The sequence below is a fragment of the Sminthopsis crassicaudata genome, chromosome 4 (genome assembly GCF_048593235.1).
Source record: "Sminthopsis crassicaudata isolate SCR6 chromosome 4, ASM4859323v1, whole genome shotgun sequence".
Taxonomy (NCBI): domain Eukaryota; kingdom Metazoa; phylum Chordata; class Mammalia; order Dasyuromorphia; family Dasyuridae; genus Sminthopsis; species Sminthopsis crassicaudata.
This window is the reverse complement of record NC_133620.1, coordinates 20,790,284-20,797,783: the sequence shown is the minus strand read 5'-3', so window position 1 is coordinate 20,797,783 and position 7,500 is coordinate 20,790,284.

Genomic DNA, 7,500 nt, shown 5'->3' with positions numbered 1-7,500 from the left:
GACCGGGATGCGGTAGATGACCTTGGTCTTTCATTCTGACAAAGATGTAGGTAAGCGTTCTACAGCACATGTAACCTGCATGGCCACAATTATTCTCCTCTGCCCATTCTCCTGGGGAAGTCTTTCCATGCTCGGGGTAGATGTCCTCTCCAATGGGTTGGAGATCTTTTGGTTCCCCCCAACCTGGGTTAGCGTGTCTGCTGGGACAATTTCCAAGGGACGTGGCCACTGCCCCTGACAAGGCTTCTTGGAGCCACAGGGGAGAGTGGGGTGAAGATGGACACCCATGATGGATGAGCAGCCCTGAAAACGACAGGGAAAGCAGACTAACACTGGAGGTCTCTGGTTCATGATCTTGAAGGTGGTTTTCCCAGGGCGAGTGCCGGGCACTGCATTTTAGAAGAGCTGACTTCTGGGATTTCCCCAGTGTGAGAAACCCAACGGCATCCTTTGTGACTGCAAACACACAGATATGCAGCCAGTATCTGGCGGAAATGGGACCTGACCACAGCTCCTTATGTTCCAAAGCCATCTCTTCTCTATCCATCACGCTACACTGCCTTTCCCTTACACTATGCCAAAATCTGCCCATCAGAAACTTGGACACAACACTTGTATTTTTTGCTTGTCTTCTCCAAGTTAAAAAGTCTGCTTCCTTAAGCTATTCCTCTTAGGGCATGCTGCTCAGGGGGCTCAGTCCTTGGGTACAATGGTCAGGGTTCGCCTCTTATCAGAGTCCTGAAGCGAGACAAGATCTCAAGTCTCTGGGCTTTTGGTCAAGTTCTTGGAAAGCTACCCTACACATTCTAAGTCCTTGCTTAGAGCATCACTTAGCTTCCATGTTGCTTCCTCCATTGGATTTTGAACTCCTTGAGGACAGACTGTTTTTTCCTCTTTGTTTGCATCCCCATCATTTAGCACAATGGCTGGCACATAGTAGGAACTTAATAAGTGCTTGTTATATAGCACTTTATGTGCACTATCTTATTTAAACCTTACCACACTTTGTTGAAATCAGTCCCATTATCATACCCATTTTAAGCATGAGGCTGAGAGATAAAAAAGTACTGCTCTTTAATAAGTGCCAGAAGTACAATTCCCAGAGGCCAGATAAGATCAGTGGGGGCTGGAGCAGGTGGGGAGGGCTCCCTGGAGAGATGTTTTGCACCCTCAGCACCTCGCACAGTTCCTTGCATGTGTTCCAATGAGTCCGTGTGTCATCAGTGATCTCACCAACCCAGAAATTCCTCTGCATTTACTGTGCTTCTTGGCCACCGAGTCCTCCCAATGTGTGTGTGTGTGTGGGGGGGGAGGGCTTGGCACTTTCTCCTGACATGGCAGAGAGAACTAGAGAATCATGGGGGCTGCTCATCTTTCATCCCTAATTCCTCAGTTTGTGAGTAGTGCACTTCTGTGATGAGATGTTGCAGGCCATTCTTGGCAGTTATCTGCTGTGTTGCAACATACGTGTTTCTCTATAGCCTCTGGATGACATTCCCTCATTTTTCACTCCTTAGGGCTATTGTTTTCTTAGCCCTAATGAGAGAATTTTGGTATTACAATTTTTAATAGGAGAAATTTGGAGTTATTATAGCAACTTTGCAATTTCTTTCTTTCTTTCTTTCTTTCTTTCTTTCTTTCTTTCTTTCTTTCTTTCTTTCTTTCTTTCTTTCTTTCTTTCTTTCTTTCTTTCTCTTTCTTTTTTCAATTTCTTGAAGGTGATATAACCTACTTTTTTTATTCTTGTTGGCTACACTCATTGTTCTACACTGGTAGTATCTGTCCAAGGGAACCCTGCTCTCAGATGTAGATTCTGATGGATGGGCTCTCTTATTCTTCCTCTTTCTTGTGTGGATGGCCAGGCCGTACCCTTCTGAAAGGCTCCAGATCTTTTTCAGGTGGCCCTGCAGTATTCCTGATATGACCAGCATAAAGTTCTCCATAAGCAGGAGAATCTGGAGAATATTAGTATCTCCAAGGAACTCTTCTTCAATTTGGCGTTTTGATGGGCTGCCTCTATCACGGCTGGTTGGAAACACCTTTGCCCAGAGTACGTCTTACCTGTTTTAATGATCAGGGAATTCTAGAGCAAGGCTATATCTCTTGTGATGTATTTCATGGAATCTCAGGATTTGGGCATTTGGATGAAATCCCTTTCACGGGCGATGAAGCTTTCATTTCATAAGGAGAGATTTCATAAGAATCAGAATATCAGACTTGGATTCCCAGAGACAGAAAACATCTGAGAACACATCAGGGAGGGCCTTTAGAACAAGAAATGTCACAACTGGGAAACAACTTAGGACAGAGAATGTCACAGATGGAGAGCCTTTGGGTGCTTAGAACAGGGAATGTTAGAACTGGGAGGGACCTTAGAACAAGGAAGGTCATGGCTGGGAGGGACCTTAGAACGGAGGATGTTATTACCAGGAAAGAGCTCAAAATAGACAATGTTAGATTGCAATGTCTCCTGATTGGATAGAAATGTCCGCCTTGCCCAAGATGTCACTTACAACGCTGATGCTGTCCCTGGGAACAGTCACTTAGTCATTCCACTAGTCACTGAGAGATCCCTTTCTGAAGGCAGGTTTGACGGGGACAGTAGGACGGTGAGATCCCCGAGCATCCTCCCCACAGCAGAAGGAAGCAGAGCTGAGGAGGGAGGCCTTTGGGCCGGGACCCTTGGGATCCGGGTGTGGCTGGTCAGTGTCTACCGCTTCCTCCTATTATGCCTCCAACCTCTTAGAGGTTTAAAAAAAACCCTGTAGGTTCCTTCCCTGCTAAAAATAGTGCTTTGTTTGCAAGTCCACGCAGCCTGGGAGCTTCCTTCCCACCTTCCCTCAGGAGGGTGGGGGGCTCTGCCCTTGGCCCTGGCACAGGAACTCCTGCCTCGGAGATGCTCCTTGCACGGAGATGGGAAGCCACACTTCCCCTGCCTTGGCTGTGTGTGAAGCCTGTATTTATATTTGGTTCCGTTTTAATTAATACAAAGCAATGAGCCTAGGGGTATCTTCTTTCCCTTCCACCTTATTTAGTGACAAGTTCTTTCTTCTCCCATGGTACTGTTCAAAAGATGTGGCTGAATCCCCAAATCTGTGTTTTCCTATGATCCTGGAATATCAGAGCTGAGAAAGCACCTAGGCAGGAGCATGCTGAGAGCTGGTCAACAATTGGCTCTGATCACTGTTTAACAACTGACTGGAACTAATAAATGTTTGACAACTGGTTCCCTTGCCCCTCCCCCAAATTGATAAGTACAACTCATTTTTAGGTTAAATCTGAATTATTAGCATTTTATCCATAATTTTCCAAAGTCTAAACAGTTAACAAAACAAGAAACCAGGTCTTGATTTGTAGAATTTGCCAATTTCTCAGACAATACTTATAGTAAAAATTTAACAACTGACTTTCAGGCCATTCAGGCCAACTCCAGTACATTCCTGATTTTAGAACACAGAATGCTAGAATTGCAATGGGTGTTAGAACATCCAGTGTTAGCTTGGAAAGAGTGCTTAGAACTCAGAAGGTCAGAACTGGAAAGAGACTTAGACCACACAATGTTAGATTGGGAAAGGAACTTTAGAACATAGAAAGAGCACCCTTATCTGGTAGCCTTCCCACTTCCAGAAAATCACTGCCCCTTTGATCCCTTCTCTTGAGTGGTCAGCTTCTTCTGCCCTCTCCATCTTAAGGCTGACCATGTCCACTTCCTTCTGAGCTCAGTTCCTGACTTTCCCCTGAGTGGGTCCCCTTTCTCTCACCATGGCCCATGGAAAATGCTTGTTAAATCACTGACCAAATGTCAGAGCCTGAACGAGCTTAGAACCCAGAATGTGAGACTGCAGAACCTTATGAAGGGATATTAGAATATGAGAACCTGCAGCACAGAACATAGAATCTTAGAGCTGAAGGAACCTTAGAACCCAGAATGTGAAGTTGCAGAACCTTATCAAGGGATATTAGAATATGAGAACCTGCAGCACAGAACATAGAATCTTAGAGCTGAAGGGACCTTAGAACCCAGAATGTGAAGTTGCAGAATCTTATGAAGGGATATTAGAATATGAGAACCTGCAGCACAGAACATAGAATCTTAGAGCTGAAGGGACCTTAGAACCCAGAATGTGAAGTTGCAGAATCTTATGAAGGGGATATTAGAATATGAGAACCTGCAGCACAGAACATAGAATCTTAGAACTGAAGGAACCTTAGAACCCAGAATGTGAAGTTGCAGAACCTTATGAAGGGATATTAGAATATGAGAACCTGCAGCACAGAACATAGAATCTTAGAACTGAAGGAACCTTAGAACCCAGAATGTGAAGTTGCAGAACCTTATGAAGGGATATTAGAATATGAGAACCTGCAGCACAGAACATAGAATCTTAGAACTGAAGGAACCTTAGAACCCAGAATGTGAAGTTGTAGAACCTTATGAAGGGATATTAGAATATGAGAACCTGCAGCACAGAACATAGAATCTTAGAGCTGAAGGAACCCAGAATGTGAAGTTGCAGAACCTTATCAAGGGATATTAGAATATGAGAACCTGCAGCACAGAATGTAGAATCTTAGAGCTGGAAAGAACCTTAGAACACATAATATTAGAAAAAAGATGTTAGTTTTTAAAGGAATATGAGAATATTGAGTGTTAGGAGACAGATGATAAAATATTAGAATTGTAATGGATCTTGGGGCTCCAGGGCAACCTGACCAAGCAGTAGAGTCAGGATTTGAATCCAGGTCTCTTGGCTCCATTTGCAGCTTTTTTTCTCCTCTGGATCTTGGCCTTATCCATCAGTCCCCCCATGTACCCCTTCCTCCTCCCCTCTGGAAGCTGCATTATTATCTATCCCAGATGTTGCCTGAAGAGGAGAATGGCTGTTTTTCAAGGCTCCAATTCTCTCTGGCTGATTTATTGCTCGGCTTCGGTTGGAATAGTTACCTCAAATAACACTGATAAATGATAACTTGCTATTTCTGGGCCAGCTTAAGGTTGATGAAGATATCAAGGGGGAAAGTGGAACACGTTAACTCTTTAGCCGCTGAATCACTGTGGCCCAGGGCTTTGTTTTCCTTCTGAAAATGCGGCATTTATGCAAGCCGGGCTCTGGCTCTGGGGCCCAGGTACCGTAGGTACAGCTGAGCATGGATGGAGAGTGTGGAGAGAAAGGGGGGCTGCTTTGGGGCAAGACATGCTGGCCTTTGGGGACTTGATAGCCGCCTCTAAAGTGGTCCTTCCTTCTGACTTCCCTTTTCCTTCTGAGGCACCCCAGTCTTCTAGTCACCCAAGAGTCAAGGGAGACAGCTTCACATCTTCATTTTCCTCACCTACCGTCCTCCCTCATTACATAGCAAGTGAGGGGGAGAGGGGGGAAAGGCATTTCTGTTCTCCTCTTGCTCCCTTCCCCCACAGCAGATGCTAAAGATCTGTAGCCCAAGCACTTGGTGAGAGTGATCCCTTCCTGCTCACCCAACGGGAGAGACCAGGACCTCGGTGATTCCAGAGCAGAGACGTGTGTGAGGGGCCCACTCAGCCCAAGAGGGAAATCCCACCTCAGGAAGTTGTCTCTTGGTAAGGTCAGAGCCACCTTCTTGCCTCTGTGGGGAATCTAAGCCGTGGTGGGTCCCGATGGCACCGACGCTCTCCCACAGGTTGTTTGCTGTTTGTCCTTGGCAATGCACTGAAATGGCGATGACTGTTCTTTTGAGTGAATTGGATTTAAGGCAGGACTGGGCAAAATCACTTTCTCCTCCAGAGTGATGGGATTCAGTGGCAAGACACAGATCAGGACGGTTGGCCATCGATGGCCCCGGGTGCAGTGGGGGACCTTGGCCTTTTTAAGCTCAGGTCTCGGTTTGTTTGAGGTAATACCCATTTGGACAATGGTTGAGTTAAAAGAAGTCCTCATTTGCCTTCACAAAAGAATCAGTCCTGACCCTGTGAGGAAGAATATCATTCAGAATGTCAGCTCTGACCCTGATAACAATCCCCACCAAGTGCAGTTCTTTGGGAGGGCAGAGAGGGCGTACGTAGGGCTATTGTACCTCTGGGTGTCTCTGACTCTGAGCATGGCCTCCTTTGGGCCCCTTTTGTCTTTTACATTTAATGGTCTTCCATATCTGATACCCACATTGACATTGGAGATACATACTTACACACTTATATAGACTCCCTTCCCACAAACATGGGGGAAGGATTTAACAAGCTTATCTTTAACAAGGGGACACTAAGACAGGAGCTGTACTTGATTCTTGTCCCTCTGGGACCGAGCAGAATAATCTTCCACATGGCTCCCTTTCAAAGTCCTTATCACAGTCCCCTAGAATCTCCCGTTCTCCGGGTTAAACATCAGGCCCATGAGCCAATCAATCCTTATGTAACACGGACTCGAGGCTTTCATCATCCTTATGGCTTCCTCTGGATATTTTCCAGCTTACCAGTGGCCTTTTAGAACGGCAGCGCCCGTAAGTAGGTGCAGACCACAAAGACACTACACTCTCTTTGGGCTGCTGGGAGCTTCAGTGGATATAGTGCTAGGTCTAGAGCTAAGAAAACTCATCTTTGCGTGTTCAGATCTGACCACAGACACTTCCTTGATGTGACCCTGTCTGCCTCAGTTTCCTCATCTGCAAAATGAGCCAGAGATGGCCAACTGCTCCAGTATCTCAGCCAAGAAAGCGCCATGGACAGTATTGACCCATTATGTATGGTCCATAGGGTTGACCAACAACAATCTCCTTGCTCCTGGAGCATGCATCTCTCAATGAATCCGCACCCTATTATGCTCCTACCGATTAAGGTCCTACTATGTGCCAGGCACCATGTAAGTACTGGAGATAGAAAGAAGCACAATCCCTGTCCTCAGGGAGCTCCCATCCATGGAGGAGATGACAGCCCCAAAGAGAGCACCTCTTAGCTCACCGTGCTTCTCCCATCCTGCCCTAGAAAGCTGATTTGGACTCAAGTATAAAACCTGACATTTATTCCTCATGGGAGAGTTTCTGGCCCAAAGCAGAGCCTGTGTTTATGGATAATTAGGGAAGGTGGGATAATTTAATTCAATCTCTGGGGACAAAAGAGATGGGATACAAGCTGGGAAGTAATTGTAGAGCAGAAGCCAGACTGGGTCTGATACAGGACTCAGCTCTAAGGAGCAAAGGTGAGCTGGATACCTGACTATAGGAGCAGGAATTTTGCTTCAGATCCCGTTTAGGGTTTTCTTGGCAAAGATAACAACAGTGATTTGCTACTTCCTTCTCCAGTCCATTTTACAGATGGGGAAACTGAGGCAAACAGGATGAAGTGAATCCCCAGGTTCACACAGCTAGTAATTGTCTGAGGCTGGATTTGAATTTAAACTTAACTGATTTTAGGCCTAGCACTCTATCCACTGCACCAACTAACCGGCCCTTGAAGTTCAGGCTGGGAGAACCATCCCAAATGGGGAAGAAAAATATAAGGGATGTGGGGAAGATGAGCTTTTGTCTGACTCAGCC